The sequence below is a fragment of the Sander lucioperca genome, chromosome 6, assembly GCF_008315115.2.
Source record: "Sander lucioperca isolate FBNREF2018 chromosome 6, SLUC_FBN_1.2, whole genome shotgun sequence".
Lineage (NCBI taxonomy): Eukaryota > Metazoa > Chordata > Actinopteri > Perciformes > Percidae > Sander > Sander lucioperca.
In genome coordinates this window covers 26,479,031-26,496,599 of record NC_050178.1, presented here as the reverse complement: position 1 = coordinate 26,496,599, position 17,569 = coordinate 26,479,031, and positions in this window count along the sequence as shown.

Genomic DNA, 17,569 nt, shown 5'->3' with positions numbered 1-17,569 from the left:
TGAGTACTTAGTAACGTAGTTTACGAGCGCAGAGGATTGAATATGAATGTGTAAGTAGTAGCCACATTTGTAATGTTTGTTTCACAATTGCACATAATATATTTGTTTCAGCAGTGGATGTTTTGACCTTTATACATACTGTATGCATACATATGTGTATGAATTTTTTTTCTTACATTTGCATTTTATTACCAGGGCCAAATTCAATGATTGCATGCACGTCAGGCACACCAAGTGTTGGAGCAGTGTCTGGCACGGGACCCCAGCCTCATCTTTGATGTACTTAGCCAGTTGCCTGCCTCTCCTACACCTGTACCTCCTGTCACAGGCCAACCATCATGGTGAGTCTGCCAGAGGTGCAGAGAAATGCCAACAGTGGTTGAGAGGAAATGCTGCCAGCAACTGCCAACTGACTGCATAGCAACACTGCCACACATGGAGGCCTATGTCTTACATGAAGAGTGTAACTGCAATCACCATGTAAAGAGTTTGTGTGCTGTGTCATATTATAGTTTGTTTTTGCTGTTCTCCCAAATTTGTATTTGACTCTTATAATTTGACAATATAATTATTTATATATCATATTATGTTCATAATTATGTTATATTTATATAGAAAGTAATTATTTATAAATCAATAAAGAGTCTTTTCTGAAGTGCTTTGTGTCTTCTTACATAGATGTTGAAACAAATTCATCACTTCAGCATGCACTATTATGAGGATACCTGTAGGACCAATTCAATAATAATACAAGTTTAATTTGGGGGCAATTAGAATGCTTCAGGACTGGAGATAAAATGTCATGGTCAAAACAAGGATATTATAGACGTTTTGAAATAACACTGTTTATTTGACATATTATAATATAAAGTGCATTGGTCATGTTTAAAAACACCAAGGTCCATTTGATGTCTCTATGTGTGTGGCAATGTGTGACCTGTGGAAAGAGCATAAAGAATTTAGAACTTAGAAATTATGTTCCTGGTGGAAATACTAGTTTTGGACATTGAAAATAAAATGTAGTCTAAATGAGGCATGGCTTGTCTTATAATACAACATTTTGACTTTTTCAGGGGGAATAGGGAAGGTGGTATCTTGCTGTCATACTCTGACCAATTGACTGCAGTCAAAAACATCAAGTAATAACAATACTAGTGATTGTTTTCCCAATGCTACAGCCATATAGTATGTAGGTCTTACCATCCCCCTGGCTGACCTGTGTCTCCAAGAGCTCCTGGATGGATGGAGCTGGCACACCAGACAGCACTCCATGACAACTTGGGTCATCTGGCCTTTTTGTTGTCCGTCGAGATAGACCACGTCCTGAGGACAGCCGTTTTCTCACTACAGTCCTCTGAAGATCTGCAATGTATTTCTAGTCCTTGTCCTCTTTTATAGCAAGGCAAGGCAGCTTTATTTGTATAGCACATTGCAGCAACAGGGCAATTTAATAAAGTGCTTTACATAAAACATTAAAGAACAGTTAAAAACGATTAAAAAAAAATTAAATTAAATTAAATTAAATTAAATTAAATTAAATTAAATTAAATTAAATTAAATTAAATTAAAATTAAAAACAGATAAAATACAAGAATAAAATGTACAGTGCAGTATAATAAATCAACAATTATTTAAAGAAAGGCAACATCAAAAAGATACGTCTTCAGCCTTGATTTAAAAGAACTGAGAGTTGCGGTGGACCTGCAGTTTTCTGGGAGTTTGTTCCCGACTATGTGGAGCATAGAAACTGAACGCTGCTTCTCCCTGTTTAGTTCTGACTCTGGGGACAACAAGCAGACCTGTACCAGACGACCCGAGAGGTCTGGGTGGTTCATAGTGTAGTAGCAGATCAGAAATGTATTTCGGCCCTGAACCGTTTAGTGATTTATAAACCAGCAAAAGCATTTTGAAATCAATTCTTTGAGGCACTGGAAGCCAGTGTAAAGATTTCAGAACTGGAGTGATGTGATCCACTTTCTTGGTGAGGACTCGAGCAGCAGCATTCTGAATCAGCTGCAGCTGTCTGATTGATTTTTTAGGGAGACCTGTAAAGTCACCGTTACAGTAGTCAAGTGTACTGAAGATAAAAGCATGGACAAGGTTTTCCAAATCCTGCTGAGACATAAGTCCTTTAACCCTTGATATATTCTTAAGGTGATAATAGGCTGACTTTGTAATTGTCTTAATGTGGCTGTTGAAATTCAGATCTGAGTCCATGACTACACCAAGATTTCTGGCTTTGTCTGTTGTTTTTAACATTATCGTTTGAAGCTGAGTGCTGACTTTTAATCGTTCCTCTTTTGCTCCAAAAACAACCACCTCAGTTTTTTCTTCATTTAATTTAAGAAAGTTCTGACACATCCAGTCGTTAATTTGTTCAATGCACTTAGTCAGCTTTTGTATTGGACTATAGTCCCTTGGCGATAAGGTTATGTAAATTTGTGTGTCATCCGCATAACCATGGTAACTTATTTTGTTGTTTTCCATAATCTGAGCCAGTGGAAGCATGTAGATGTTAAACAGAAGAGGCCCCAGAACGGAGCCTTGGGGAACTCCGCACGTCATATTTGTATGCTCAGATGCATAATTACCTATAGACACAAAGTAGTCCCTATTCTTTAAGTAGGATTAAAACCAGTTTAGTACTGAGCCAGAAAGGCCAACCCAGTTTCCCAATCGGTCTAGTAATATGTCATGGTCGACCGTGTCAAATGCAGCACTCAGATCAAGTAATACTAAGACTGAAGTTTTGCCACTATCTGTGTTTAAGTGGATGTCATTAAAGACTTTAACAAGAGCTGTCTCAGTGCTGTGGTAAGGTCTAAAACCCGACTGGAAGGCATCAAAACTGTTGTTTACTGACAAGAAAAGGTTGAGTTGTTGAAAAACCACTTTTTCAATGATTTTACTTAAAAATGGAAGGCCTGCTATCGGCCTATAATTACTCATTAATGACATGTCTAGATTGTTCTATTTTAGAGTAGCTTGATGACTGCAGTTTTCAGGGCCTGTGGGAAGATACCTGCAAGAAGCGATGTGTTTACAATCTGTAGAAGATCTGAAGCCAAACAATTTTGGGTGGGTATGGAGGAGAAAAGCTGAATGAATGATTCACTGGTGTTGTCAGTGATATACCGTTTTCTAATTAGCTTTGTTTGGACACTTATGTGCACAGAGATAGTGCCGTTAAAGAAAACACAGGAATGATCAGAGAGAGCAACATCAGTCACCACAACCTTGGAAATGTTTAGACCCTTGGAGATAATCAAGTCCAGAGTGTGCCCCTTGTTGTGTGTGGGCTCCGTCACACGCTGAGTCAGTCCATAGTTCTCAAAAACACAACACAGTTCTTTGGTCCCACTGTCCTGGGGGTTGTAAACATGAATGTTAAAATCAACAGCAATAATTACACAGTCAAAGTTAATACAGATTATAGACAGCAGTTCAGTGAAGTCATCGAAGAAGGTTACACAGTATTTAGGTGGCCTGTAGATATTTAGAAATATAGCTGGAGGGGAGGACCTTAGCTGTAGAGCCACATATTCAAAAGAAGCAAAATTTCCATAAGATAATTGCATACACTGGAATGAGTCATTAAACAAAATGGCGACTCCACCTCCTTTCTTATTCACTCTATTCTCACTCATAAAACTGAAGTTAGGGGGAGCTGACTCAATAAGAACAGCAGCACTGTTATTATGGTCTAACCAGGTTTCAGTTAAAAACACAAAATCAAGATTGTGCTTACTAATAAAATCATTGATTAAAAATGATTTTCCCTGCCAAAGACCTAACGTTTAGTAAGGCTAGTGTTAGGCTGGCCACACACTGGCTGCGTCGCGTCAGCGTGGGGTTTCTGTTGCGTGTCGGCTGCGTGGATTTTTCTGTCTTTAAACACCAGAAACCTGTCTGTTGCAGCGCTGCTGCTGCTAGCCTTGTCTGTACACATGTATGTTTCCCACTGATTTACTGCACTCAAGCAGTATACTTCATGTTAAACATAAATATATACTGATTTGATTACAGCAAAGATGTCGGCAGTATTGATGGCAAAATAGGCTACAGAATATTTCGTTCTGTATTGACAGGTGCAATATTTGAAAATCAATAATTATTTATTAGAATTTTTTTAAATTACATTTATATCTGCATTTATGTCAAAACCTAGATACTTTCAAACATCAACATGTCATTTATTAATATGTATTTGTGTCAAAATGACATATAAACATCTTTTCATATTCTATTTGCCTGGAAACGCTTCCAACATGCTTGTGTGTCGCGTGAAAAATAGGCGTCGGTTCTATTTCTAGCATGCACGTGTTTTACTGGGAACACGCCCACAAAGTCAGGTTGACACCTCTCTGCATCTTCCCCCAAGGCTGACTAGTATGTCAACTACAAACCTGTATTATTCTTTATTCATTGCCCTGCATCTATGCTGTATGAAAATAGTGACTCAGCATGCAGTAACCTGAGATAACAATGTTGACCCCCAATTTCCACCGGTTGCAGAACAGCGGCGAAGTCAATAGGTTTCCATTAAAGTCAATGTCTGTATTTCCTGTGGACTGTGGAATGGTTGCGTTCCGACTGCAACCCAGCTCCGGCAGTCCGCAGCCCTGCGGAGCAGATACGCAGAGCTTCCATTTTTGCCGGACGCTGGAGAGCTCCGCAGCAATTCAGCACAATTGAAAACCTTGTATTAACCCTTTAATGTTCTGCTCAACCATTTGGTAGATCACTTTTTGAGTTGCTATATCTTATTGAAAAATGTGTGGAACTGAACTCAAGCTGATTGGGTCATCTCTACAACTTGGTTGAGGAATGTTATGCTTCAAACATCCACTAGAGGTCACTCTATTTTTTCACGGTAGAACTTTTCACTCATCCTGCTGCTAGCAAGTTGAAACTTGAAAAATCACCTCTGACATGTGGACTATTTTTGGCTGTACTTTCAAAGGTGAGTTAGTTTTGTCAACATTTTATATCATCTAACACGTTACTTAACAGAATTATGTAAATTGATGCAAAACAGAAATATCTTATAATGGTCAAATAATTTTTTTAAAACATGCTTGACCATACAGTTGAGTTGGCACTCCATGGTAAACCTTGGCATGGAATGACAGCTCAACCGCATGGTAACAGTTTGGTGAAGTTATGCTAATTTTATTAAAATGCACTATTTTCCATGGAATAAAAACACTGCTGTTCATGCATTGTTATCAATATGTTACAGTTACAGTGTTATTATACTTAAATGGTTTAATATGTATGATTTTTGTAACATGCTGACATTTAAATGTAATGCTGCATCATTTCCTTATTCCCGCCTTGCATTTCTGTGTTTTAGAAGCAAAAGATGGATGCTAAATCATTTTATGGTTCAAGGCCACGGAATTTTCTGGCCCTTGTACCAGAAGATCATCAAGACTCTGAGGCTGATCTGAGGATGATGACATAATAGGGGATCCTGATTATCTGCCCAAACAAGCAGAAATGATTAGGGATCTTTCCACTGAATCGGATGAGGAGGAGATGCCCTCAACAAGCACATCTGCTAAGAGGAAGATAAAAGGGAAAAAACCCTAAAAATAGCCATGGAAGAGCTGGATGTGGCTCCTATGTCACCCCCAGTCACAAAGAAGAAGAAAATGGCTGAAAAGAAAGATAAAGAAACCAGGAGAATCTGGAAGCATGTAGATATTGAGGAATTCCAGGTTCCTGATTCAAGTTTTGCACCCCCTGATGCTGTCAAGACACCCTTCCAGTACTTCAAAAGGCTCTTCACTGATGAGATGATTCAACATATTGCTCATCAAACCAATCTCTACTCTGCCCAGGAATTGGGGGATCCGATCAAGACTAACCCTGGTGAGATTGAAGATTTCCTTGCTATGCTACTTTTGATGGGTGTTTTCGACTTCCCGGCCATGGAGGACTACTGGCACCCTGCATCACGCTTCAACGTGATTGCTGATATCATGCCGCAGAGGAGATTAAAGCAGTTACATCGCTACATTCACTTCAATGATAATCAGCAGTGTGATGGGAGCCCTGACCTATTCTACAAAATCCGACCCCTTTTTGAGATGCTTCGTAAGCAATGTCTCCTCATCCCATCCACCTATAAGCACAGTGTGGATGAAGTCATGGTGTCTTATAAAGGCACAAGGGCTGGCAATCTCCGCCAATACATTGCCAATACAACTGACAAGTGGGGCTTTAAAGTGTTCTGTCATACCAGTTCATCTGGCATCATCCATGACCTACTGCTCTATCAAGGGCTGTCCACATTCTTCAATGTTGATCTAAGTGAGGAAGAGCAGGAGCTACTTCTAGGGAGCAAAGTGGTGACAACATTATGCAAAATCATAACACAGCCACAGCTTTCAGTTGTCTTCTTTGACAATTACTTCACTAGTTTCGACCTGATCCTGAGCCTGCACACAAATCTGGGCATCAAGTGCATCGGCACAGCCCGATCAAACCGCATCGGTGGAGCTCACCTGATAGAAGACAAAGAGCTGATGGAGAGAGGACATGGAGCTCTTGACTATAAGTCTGCTGAAGGAGTACTTGCAGTCAAATGGTATGACAATAAATGTGTTACCCTCCTGAGCAATGCCTGTGGGATCATGCCCCTTACAAGTGTCCAACGGTGGAGCAAAGACGAGAAAGCGAAGATTGCTGTCCCATGCGCTTCACTCATTGCTGCCTACAATCAGCATATGGGTGGCATTGATCTTTCTGACATGCTAGTTCACCTGTACAAGACCCCTGCCAAGTCACGACGCTGGTACTTCCCCCTGTTTCAATTCAATTCAATTCAATTTTATTTATAGTATCAAATCATAACAAGAGATATCTCGAGACACTTTACAGATAGAGTAGGTCTAGACCAAACTCTGTACTTTACGAAGCCCCAACTATTACAGTGGTTGCCTCAAGAGCAAGCATTAGCAGTAGCTATTGCGACAGTGGCAAGGAAAAACTCCCTTTTTTTGTTAGGAAGAAACCTCGGACAGACCCAGACTCTTGGTAGGCGGTGTCTGATGGCACCAGTTGGGGGAGTGGTGAATGGTGGCAATAATAGTCATAATAAAGATAGTGAAGCAGTGATCACAATGGTAGTCATAGTAGTTCATGTCATAGTAGGGCACAGCAGGGCGTTACGGGGTGTAGTGTGGCACAGCAGCCTGGGTGGATGCGGTTGGACGCGGCAGGACGCAGTCGGACACTGCGGGGAAACGCAGAGCGTAGCAGGGTGTAGTAAGTCCATAGCGTCAGCTGCACCCAAGACCCCGGTGTAGGTGCCACCCAATTCCAAGGCGATGTTCTGGGTGAAGAAGAAGCAAAGGGACTCCGGGGAGAAAACTCCCCAGAGCTAGGTTAGTAACAGGCATTTATGGGACTAAGATGCACACAAAAGGAGACAAGTGAAAAGAGAGAAGAGGGAGCGGCTCATTGTGTCCTTGGAAGGAGCTTCCCACAACAGTCTAGAGTTATAATAGCATAACTAAGAGAGGCAGGCTAAAGAGACGGGCCCTGGACCGGGCTCGTACTCTCCTCTGCCGGAACGGGCTTGTACTTCCTGCCTCCCTCTACTCTACTCTACTATGCTGCAACTCCTCACTCCCTAACTATAAGCTTTATCAAAGATGATGGTTTTCAGTTTATTCTTAAATGTGGCGACGGTGTCAGCCCCCCGAACCCAAGTTGGGAGCTGGTTCCACAGGAGAGGAGCCTGGTAGCTGAAGGCTCTGGCTCCCATTCTACTTTTAGAGACTCTAGGAACCACAAGTAGCTCTGAGTTCTGGGAGCGCAGTGCTCTAGTGGGACAATAAGGTACTAAAAGCTCTTCTATGTATGATGGTGCTTGACCATTTAGTGCTTTGTAGGTCAGGAGAAGGATTTTAAATTCAATCCTGGATTTTACAGGAAGCCAATGCAGAGAAGCTAATACAGGAGAAATGTGATCTCTTTTGTTAGTTCTTGTCAGAACACGTGCTGCAGCATTCTGGATCAGCTGGAGGGTCTTGAGGGACTTATTTGAGCAGCCTGATAGTAAAGAATTACAGTAGTCCAGCCGGGAAGTTACGAATGCATGGACTAGTTTTTCAGCATCGTTTTGAGACAGGATGTTCCTGATTTTGGCAATGTTACGAAGATGGAAAAAGGCTGTTCTTGAGGTTTGTTTTAAGTGGGCGTTAAAGGATAGATCCTGGTCAAAAATGACTCCTAGATTTCTGACAGTAGTGCTGGAGGCCAGGGCAATACCATCTAGGGTAGCTATATATTTAGATAATGAAGTTCGGTGGTGCTTGGGTCCCAGCACAATAACTTCCGTTTTGTTTGAGTTCAACATCAGAAAATTGTGGGTCATCCAGGATTTTATATCTTTAATGCACGCTTGAAGTTTAGCTAACTGACCGCTTTCGTCTGGCTTGATTGACAGATATAATTGGGTGTCGTCTGCGTAACAGTGAAAGTTAATTGAGTGTTTCCTAATAATATTGCCTAGAGGAAGCATATATAAAGAGAATAGAATTGGTCCAAGCACTGAGCCTTGAGGAACGCCATGGCTAACTTTAGCGTATTTGGATGGTTTATCGTTAATATTAACAAATTGGGATCGCTCAGAAAAATAGGACTTAAACCACCTTAGTGCGATTCCTTTAATGCCAACTAAATGTTCCAGTCTCTGTAAGAGGATGGTATGGTCAATAGTGTCGAATGCAGCACTAAGATCTAATAAGACAAGTACGGAGACAAGTCCTTTGTCAGCAGCAGTTAGAAGGTCGTTAGTGATTTTCACCAGTGCCGTCTCTGTGCTATGATGCATTCTAAATCCTGACTGAAAGTCTTCAAATAGACTATTTCTATGCAGAAAGTCACACAATTGATTAGCGACTACCTTCTCAAGGATTTTGGAGAGAAACGGGAGGTTAGATATAGGTCTATAGTTGGCTAAGACCTCAGGGTCGAGGGTGGGTTTTTTCAGAATAGGTTTTATCACAGCTACTTTAAAAGACTGCGGTACGTGACCCGTTAATAAGGACATATTGATCGTATCTAGTAATGTGGTGTTGACCACGGGTAGTGCTTCTTTAAGTAGCTTCGTTGGAATGGGGTCTAAGAGACAGGTAGTTGGCTTAGCTGAAGAGACCCTTAACATTAATTGTTGGAGGTCTAAAGGATAAAAGCCGTCTAAATAAGTATCAGGTCTTATCGTTCTCTCTAGCCCTCCTGCGCCCAATGGTGAGTCGTTGGAAGCTGTGGGCAGAAGGTGATGAATTTTTTCTCTAATTGTTATAATTTTATCATTAAAAAAGGTCATGAAGTCATCACTGCTCAGAGCTATAGGAATAGATGGCTCAATAGAGCTGTGACTATCTGTCAGCCTGGCTACAGTGCTGAAAAGAAACCTTGGGTTGTTCTTATTTTCTTCTATTAGTGTTGAGTAATAGTCTGATCTGGCATTTCTGAGGGCCCTCCTATAATTTTTTAGACTATCTTGCCAATCCACACGAGATTCTTCCAGTTTGGTGGAACGCCATTTACTTTCAAGTTTTCGTGAGATTTGTTTTAATTTGCGAGTTTGGGAGTTATACCAAGGTGCTAGTTTCCTTTCCTTCATCATCTTCTTTTTGAGAGGAGCAACCGAGTCTAAAGTAGTCCGTAGGCAGGCCGTAGCAGCGTCTACAAAGTTATCAAGTTGGGAGGGACTAGAGTTAACATAACAGTCCTCTGTTATATTAAGGCATGACATTGAGTTAAGTGCTGTTGGAATAGCTTCCTTAAATTTAGCTATAGCACTGTCAGATAAGCATCTAGTGTAGAAACTTTTATTTAATTTCGTATAGTCTGGTAGTAGGAATTCGAAAGTTATTAAAAATGGTCTGATAATAAAGGATTCTGCGGAAATACTATTAAATCGTCAATTTTGATGCCATATTCTAGCACAAGGTCGAGGGTGTGGTTAAAACAGTGCGTGGCCTTATGCACCCTCTGACTGAAACCAATAGAATCTAGCAGTGAATTGAAAGCAGTACTAAGGCTATTGCTCTCAATGTCCACATGGATATTAAAATCACCTACAATAAGTACTTTGTCTGATTGAAGGACTACGCATGATAAAAACTCTGAGAATTCAGATAAAAACTCAGAATATGGACCTGGTGCTCGGTAAACAACAACGAATATAATTGGCTGTACTGTTTTCCATGTTGGGTGTTGAAGATTAAGAACAAGGCTTTCAAACGAGTTATAATTTAGTTTAGGTTTAGGATTAATTAACAGGCTCGAGTCAAATATGGCTGCAACTCCCCCTCCTCGGCCTGAGCCTCGTGGAATTTGGGTATTATTATGACTGGGAGGAGTGGCTTCGTTTAAACTAACATATTCGTCATGGCCCAGCCAGGTTTCGGTGAGGCAGAATAAATCAATGTGGTTATCTGATATCAATTCGTTTACCAATAATGCTTTCGATGACAGAGATCTAATATTTAATAGTCCACATTTGATTTTCCTATTCTGTTCTATCGTTGCAGTGGTTGTTTTAATTCCAATTAGGTTGTTTAGTATAGCACCTCTTTTGTTAGCGTTTGGTTTAAACGGTCTCAGTCGGGGGACAGACACGGTGGTTATGGGATTATGAATGGGTGATTGCTCTGAAGGGAGCACAGAGGGGCGTGTAGCGCTGTATCTCTGATTATTGACTTTGGGAGAGTGTGTCTGGTCAGTGTGCTTGTGGGAGTGTTTACGGGATGTAAACAGTCAATCAGAGGTCTGGGTATGCAGGGCGTGGTGCAAATTTCCACGTAGCATCTGGCTTCCGCGTGTATTGGGATGAATCCCATCCCTGCTGAACAGGGAGCCACGTTCCCAAAACAGATTGAAGTTGTCAATAAAACCTATCCTGTGAATACTGCATGTGAGCTGGAGCCAGGTGTTAAGGGAGAGTAGTCTGCTAAAGAGGCCTGATCCGCGACCTAGAGATGGAAGTGGGCCCGAAATAAAAACCGACTTCCCAGTGCTTTTTAAAGCCTCAATGAGAGTGGTAAAGTCTCGCCTTGTGCGCTCACACTCCTGAATCCGAGTGGACATGTCGTTATGTCCACAATGGACCACGATGCGTTTGATAGAGGTCGGAAATGAGGGTATCAGGTCCATAACTTTAGCCAGGATGTCTGCAACTTTGGCTCTGGGAAAACAGTGTGTGACAGCATTATGAAACCGTAGGTCTCTAGTGATGGAGTCCCCAATAATTACTGTGGTTAGGGGGAAGAGCGGACGAGGAGTGGGGGGGTGTGGGTAGCCGGTGACGGGAGCAAAACAGTCAGTGTCGGTTTCAGATGGGCAGGGAAAAGAAGAGGAAGAATGCTTACCGTTCGGTTGTGGAGATTGTTTTTGAGGAACGTTGTCATTTGGCCGATCCAGGCAGTGTAGGCCACCGGACCGTCTGACTACCGCATCCCTCAGAAGCTTTCGCCGCGCGGTAGCAATCGTCTTCCGTGACGACGGCTGGTCAGTCTGCTTTGAAGCGGGGCGAGCCCGGTGAGCCGCACTGGCCACCACCGGCTCCGACTCCGACAAAGCATTGAAGCGGTTGGAGAGGCTGAGGGCAGGAGGCGATGGAGCCCTACCCGAGGCTCTCTTTCGGCCGCAAACCACCTCAGTCCAGGGTGGCTTGATAACCGGTGTCGAGCAGGACGATGGGCGTGGGCAGGCAGCTGGGTCCCATGGCGCGGTATCCTGGAAGGCCGCCGAGAGAGATGAGATCCGGAGCGACTGATTATGAGCCACGTCCAAGCAGGCGGTTAACAAAGCATCTTTGGTTTTTAAGTCCTCGGAAAGCCGACGAACATCTTCCCTGAGGTCAGCAATTTCTTTGTTTGTATTATTGAACAACGAGGAAATCCTGAGGGGGAGTGGGGACTCGCCAGGTGTAGAGGTTGCCATGAAGCTAGCGTTAGTTTAGCCGGTAGGCCTAGTCTTGATAAATTAGCGTGAGGCTAATACTTACTTACACGTAAAAATGTATCTTTGGTTTTAAAAACACTTTATTAGTATAATAAAAACTAGGCGATAGAGCCGACTGTTAGGTAGGAGGTTGAAGGCAGCTGCCGGCTGCCTCGTCCCCGCCGACTGCTGTCGCTTGTGGATGACGTTCGCTTGTGGATGACGTGCAGCTGACGTGGATGACGTGCGCTTGTTTGGATACGTCCTTGACCTGTGCATCTCCAATGCCTGGCTGGTCTACAAGAGAGACTGTGGCCTACTGAAGGAAAAACCAATGCCTCTCAAAAGATTTCGCCTGGCTGTGGCTCACAGTTTGAAACAAGTCAACAAGGCAGCACCCAGAGTTGGCAGACCATCATCTGCCTCTCCACCATAAATGTCCTGTGAGAAGAAGCGCCTCCCCCCAAGACTCCCCCAACCACAACCAGATGTACGCTACGATAATTATGGACATTTGCCACTTCATACTGACAACGGGGGGCGGTGCTGCCTCTGCCCAAAGGGTGTGTCAAGATGGAAATGTGGGAAGTGCAATGTTTTCCTGTGCTTGATCAGAGAGAGGGAATGCTTCGCAGCATACCATTCAATGCAACAACAAAAGTTCTTTGGAGATTATACACAGCAGAGCTGAGAAGTTGGAGAGGGCCCCATATGTTTTTGACAATGCAATTGTCATTAAAATTGTTGGAATTTTATGGAGAAAATGGGAGCGAAGTTCTTTTGTTGAAATAAAATGTACTTGACATGAATTGTTTCCTGGTATTTTTACATTTTCAACTTTGTTTTTGTCTTTGTAGGTATTAAATGATCATTTAAATGCTATTACACATTTATAATTATGTAATAGGTACTTTTACCATCAAGCAGCATCTCAACCATTTGGTAGAGGCCTATATTTAAAAAACTGGGGGGTATATATTTATTTATTTTTATTAATTGTGTTATTAGTGCCCCAATAACTTAAAAAATGCAAACAAGTAATTTTTACATTGTTTTTTTCTTGGAGTGAACATTAAACGGTTAATTTACTTGTTTCTCGATTGGTCTTATTTACTGGCCTTTTTTTTTTTTTTTTTTTTTTAACAGGGCATGGATGAAGACTCCATCAACAAGACCACTGAAGACACCACTGTTGGGATTTATGTTCTTAACCCTTGTGTTGTCCTCCGGGACACCAGGACCTGTCCAGTTTATTTGACGTTTTGTATTGGCCTGGCGTTGAGCTTTGGGGTTGTTTGAATTAACTGGACAGGATTTGCATGGAACTGCATGTAAATAACCTTTTCCAAACAAAGCAAAAGTTTGCTCTTTAGAAAACAGACTCTTTTAGTAAAGACTTAGCTGTCAGTGATAAACCAACAGGCATCTTTGGTACTGCTATACCAGATGGACCGCTTTTTCCCTTGTGAAGCCATTATGTCTCATTTTGTCTTAATTCACTTTGTGCCATGTTTGATTTAAACTATTTCAGGGAAATGGTGTTATTTTTTTTTATTTGCTCTTGGGTGAGCACTGTTTGTGATAACAGTTCACAGTATTTTGTATTTGCGCTTTTAAATATAATGTGAAAAGAGTACTATAATTGTCTTTGCCATGTCCACTGAAGATATGTTGGAAGTATTAGAAATGTCTTTGCTGTTCGAAGTCCACTATGAAGACATGTTTTGAAGTATGTATATGCTCCTATTGTTACACTGTGAAGATGTTTAGTGCAAGATTAATTTATATTTAAAACCATTGCACTGTATGCAGAATTTACAACAATTTTAAAACATTGCGGTTTGCATTGTTATGTGATTGAATCCACTGCTGTTGTTGCAGAGGTTAAGATTTTTGATCCCTCTGTGAAATCTGTTTATGGCAAATGCACAGAGTCATTCCTTTTGGGTAAAATACGTTCTAAGTTTTAATACTCAATATAAACAATTTTGAGTACAGAACTCTGACTCTGCCTTTTTTGTCAATGCAAATCAATTCACCATACACACAAACACACATGCACACACACACACACACACACACAACAAGGAACCAATGGCTACAATACATTTGGATAGAGTTAACTTTAACAAATCATGTTAGATTTAGAGACCCCACTCGGGTACCAGGGACATGATGAAATTACCTTAAAGTTACATAATACCTTTACATAATTCTAGCTTTAAGAAATCATGTTGCAGTTACAGTCTAAAATCAGGTATCCTGAACATGATGAAATTACTTAACATTACACAATAGATTTGTGTTTCAGTAAGTCTAAAATCAGGTATCCTGAACATGATTAAATTACTTAACATGACACAATAAATTCATATTACTGTAACGGAAAAATAATGTTAAATTAACACAAATTTAATAGACAGTCTAATGTGAATAAAATATGTTGGTTTGAAAATAAATAAGTAATAGAGAGAGAGGAAAAAAGTGTGTCAGTTAGCCACATTCTTTTTTTCAGTGTAGCTGTTTCCTCGGCCTCGCTGAGTCCCAGGGCCTCTCCAGCAAAGTCATCATTTCTAAAGAGAATTATTGATGTCCAACATTCTTTCATCCAAATTTCATGAATACAGATGTTTTCCACATTAAAGTTGTATGCAAGGATATACTGTCATATAGAATATCAAATCCATGTTTGTCAACTGGCCCCAAGTTCTATTGTGATTATTTTCATGATCAGAGCCCGACCAAAACAATGTAATTGCATTCCATAAATACAACAGGTATATACACCACAATCATGTTCTTTCCTATCTGAAAGTGAATCTCCAAAAATAGTGGAAACTGCCGGCAAAGAATGTGTAGTCCTCTGACGTTTCGATGGCGTTGATGTAATGGCCAAAGAACCTCCCTGGTATCTGCAGAGATCAGAATCAGAATCAGAATCAGAATCAGAAAGGGCTTTATTGCCAGTACTTGGCAATAAAGCCCTTTCTGATTCTGATTCTGCACATACGAGGAATTTGTCATGGTGTTGTTGGAGCATGTCACACATACAAATATAAGAAGGATAAAAAGATATAAACAATATAAGTATAAACATATACACACAGTACGTATTAATAACGATAAAATAAATTTAAATAAATAGTAAAATAAGTTAAACAGTAGTGAAAAGGGACGCTACAGCAGAGTAGGTACAGTGGCATGAGGAACCAGAGGTGGGGTGTGGAGAGAGTCAGGTGTGAGGTTTTGGTCCTGATGGACCTCAGCCTCCTGCCAGAGGGGAGTGGCTCAAAGAGCTTGTGTTCGGGGTGGGAGGGGTCAGCCACAATCTTTCCAGCACGCTTCAGAGTCCTGGTGGCGTATAGGTCCTGGAGCGTCGGCAAATTGCAGCCAATCACCTTCTCAGCTGACCGAATGATACGCTGCAGCCTGCCCTTGTTCTTGGCAGTGGCAGCAGCGTACCAGATGTGAGGATGGACTCAATGATGGCTGTGTAGAAGTGCACCATCATTGTCTTTGGCAGGTTGAATTTCTTCAGCTGCCGCAGGAAGTACATCCTCTGTTGTGCTTTCTTCACGAGGGAGCTGATGTTCAGCTCCCACTTGAGGTCCTGGGAGATGGTAGTTCCCAGGAAGCGGAAAGACTCCACAGTGTCGGTTGTGGAGCCACAGAGGGTGATGGGGGCAGGTGGGGCTGCACTGTAAACCCCAATCCATCCATGACACAAAATTTTAATGTTACGTCCACATAAATGTTCAGGATTGTCAAAACAACATAAAAACTTTGTTCATTTGACACAAAAAAATCATCCCATGTGAGGTTGACATACTTTTTTTATGTTAAGTCAACAATTTTTGACTTTTGAGTTCATTCTACTTAAATGTATAACGTCAACATCACATAATTAGTTCAAGGCCAATTAACAACACATATACTGTGCACTTAGCATATATTTTTATAGTTAAGTAAACCTAAAAAAAAAGGTTGTCAAAATATGTACTCAATGTTTTTATGTTCATATGACAAGCGGTCACTTTCAGGTTCAACAAAATGAAAATATTGTGTTCACTTAACACAACAAAAACACATAATTACAACATAAGTTCCAGAGTTATGCTGACCACAAACATTGTGTGCTGTTTTAACATGAAACTGGCACAATGTTTTGTGTTTTTACCAACGTATCATTTTTTAGTACATATAATTAATTTTTAACTAGTCAAAGCAACGTTTAATTTAAAGGTTGAGAACAACTCCCATTTCTTTGTTTGTCTAACTTAAAATGTTTGAATAGAAGGGACACATAAAATTTGTGTTATAATGTTTAATTTGATACAACATTAATATTTAGTGTTAAAATGGCATATATTGTTGAGCTCAATGGACAGCATAGAATTCGTGCATTAGGTTTACATTTTATTAGTTGTTTGAACTTACAAATTGGTGTAAAAATATCTACTCAGTTGTTTAATATTCATTTGACAAGCAGTTACTTTCTCGTTGAACAAAATATTTAAAAAGTGTTCAATTTACACACTAAAAACATTGTGAATTTGGCATTTCACTCTTCTCAAAATGAAATGGAAAATACTTTTCAAAAGTCAAACGTTTAGCTCCACCCACATTTAGCCCAACCCCGATCTGCGTACTGCAGTCAGATGCAATTGGTTCATTGGCTGGTCAATTCCCATGATGCAAGGCGGTAAATAGAGTTGTGTTAAAATTTGCTGAAAAGTTTGCAGTTTGTTCAAAATACAAATGTAACTTTATCAATTCCGTTTATTAAACGTGTCTGCTTAGAATTTTTGCCTGGTAATTGTCATTGTTGTGCTGATTTACATTTGTAACCATGAGTTAAGTGACTGTTAGGTTTGATAAAAAAATTTTAGGTTGAGTTAGCGAATTTGGATTTACAGTGTGGGTTCTTTCTGAAGTCCACAACCATCTCCACTGTCTTTAGAGCATTGAGCTCTAGGTTGTTTTGCTTGCACCAGGTCACCAGGTGGTCAGCCTCCCACCTGTAGGCGGACTCGTCTCCATCAGAGATGAGTCCGATGAGGGAGGTGTCGTCCGCAAACTTCAGAAGCTTGACGGACTGGTGACTGGAGGTGCAGCTGTTGGTGTACAGGGAGAAGAGCAGAGGAGAAAGAACGCAGCCCTGGGGGGATCCGGTGCTGATGGTCTATGAGTCGGAGACGTGTTTCCCCAGCTTCACATGCTGCTTCCTGTCAGACAGGAAGTCAGTGATCCACCTGCAGGTGGAGTCAGGCACACCAAGCTGGGAGAGTTTCTCCTGAAGCAGAGCCGGGATGATGGTATTGAAGGCAGAGCTGAAGTCCACAAACAGGATCCTGGCGTAGGTTCCTGCGGAGTCCAGGTGCCGGAGGATGTAGTGGAGGGCCAAATTGACTGCATCATCTACAGACCTATTGGCTCTGTAGGCAAACTGCAGGGGGTCCAGGAGGGGGTCGGTGATGGCTTTGAGGTGTGAAAGCACAAGGCGCTCAAAGGACTTCATAACCACTGAGGTCAGGGCGTCGGGTCTGAAGTCATTAAGTCCTGTGGTCCTTGGCTTCTTGGGGACAGGGATTATGGTTGAGGT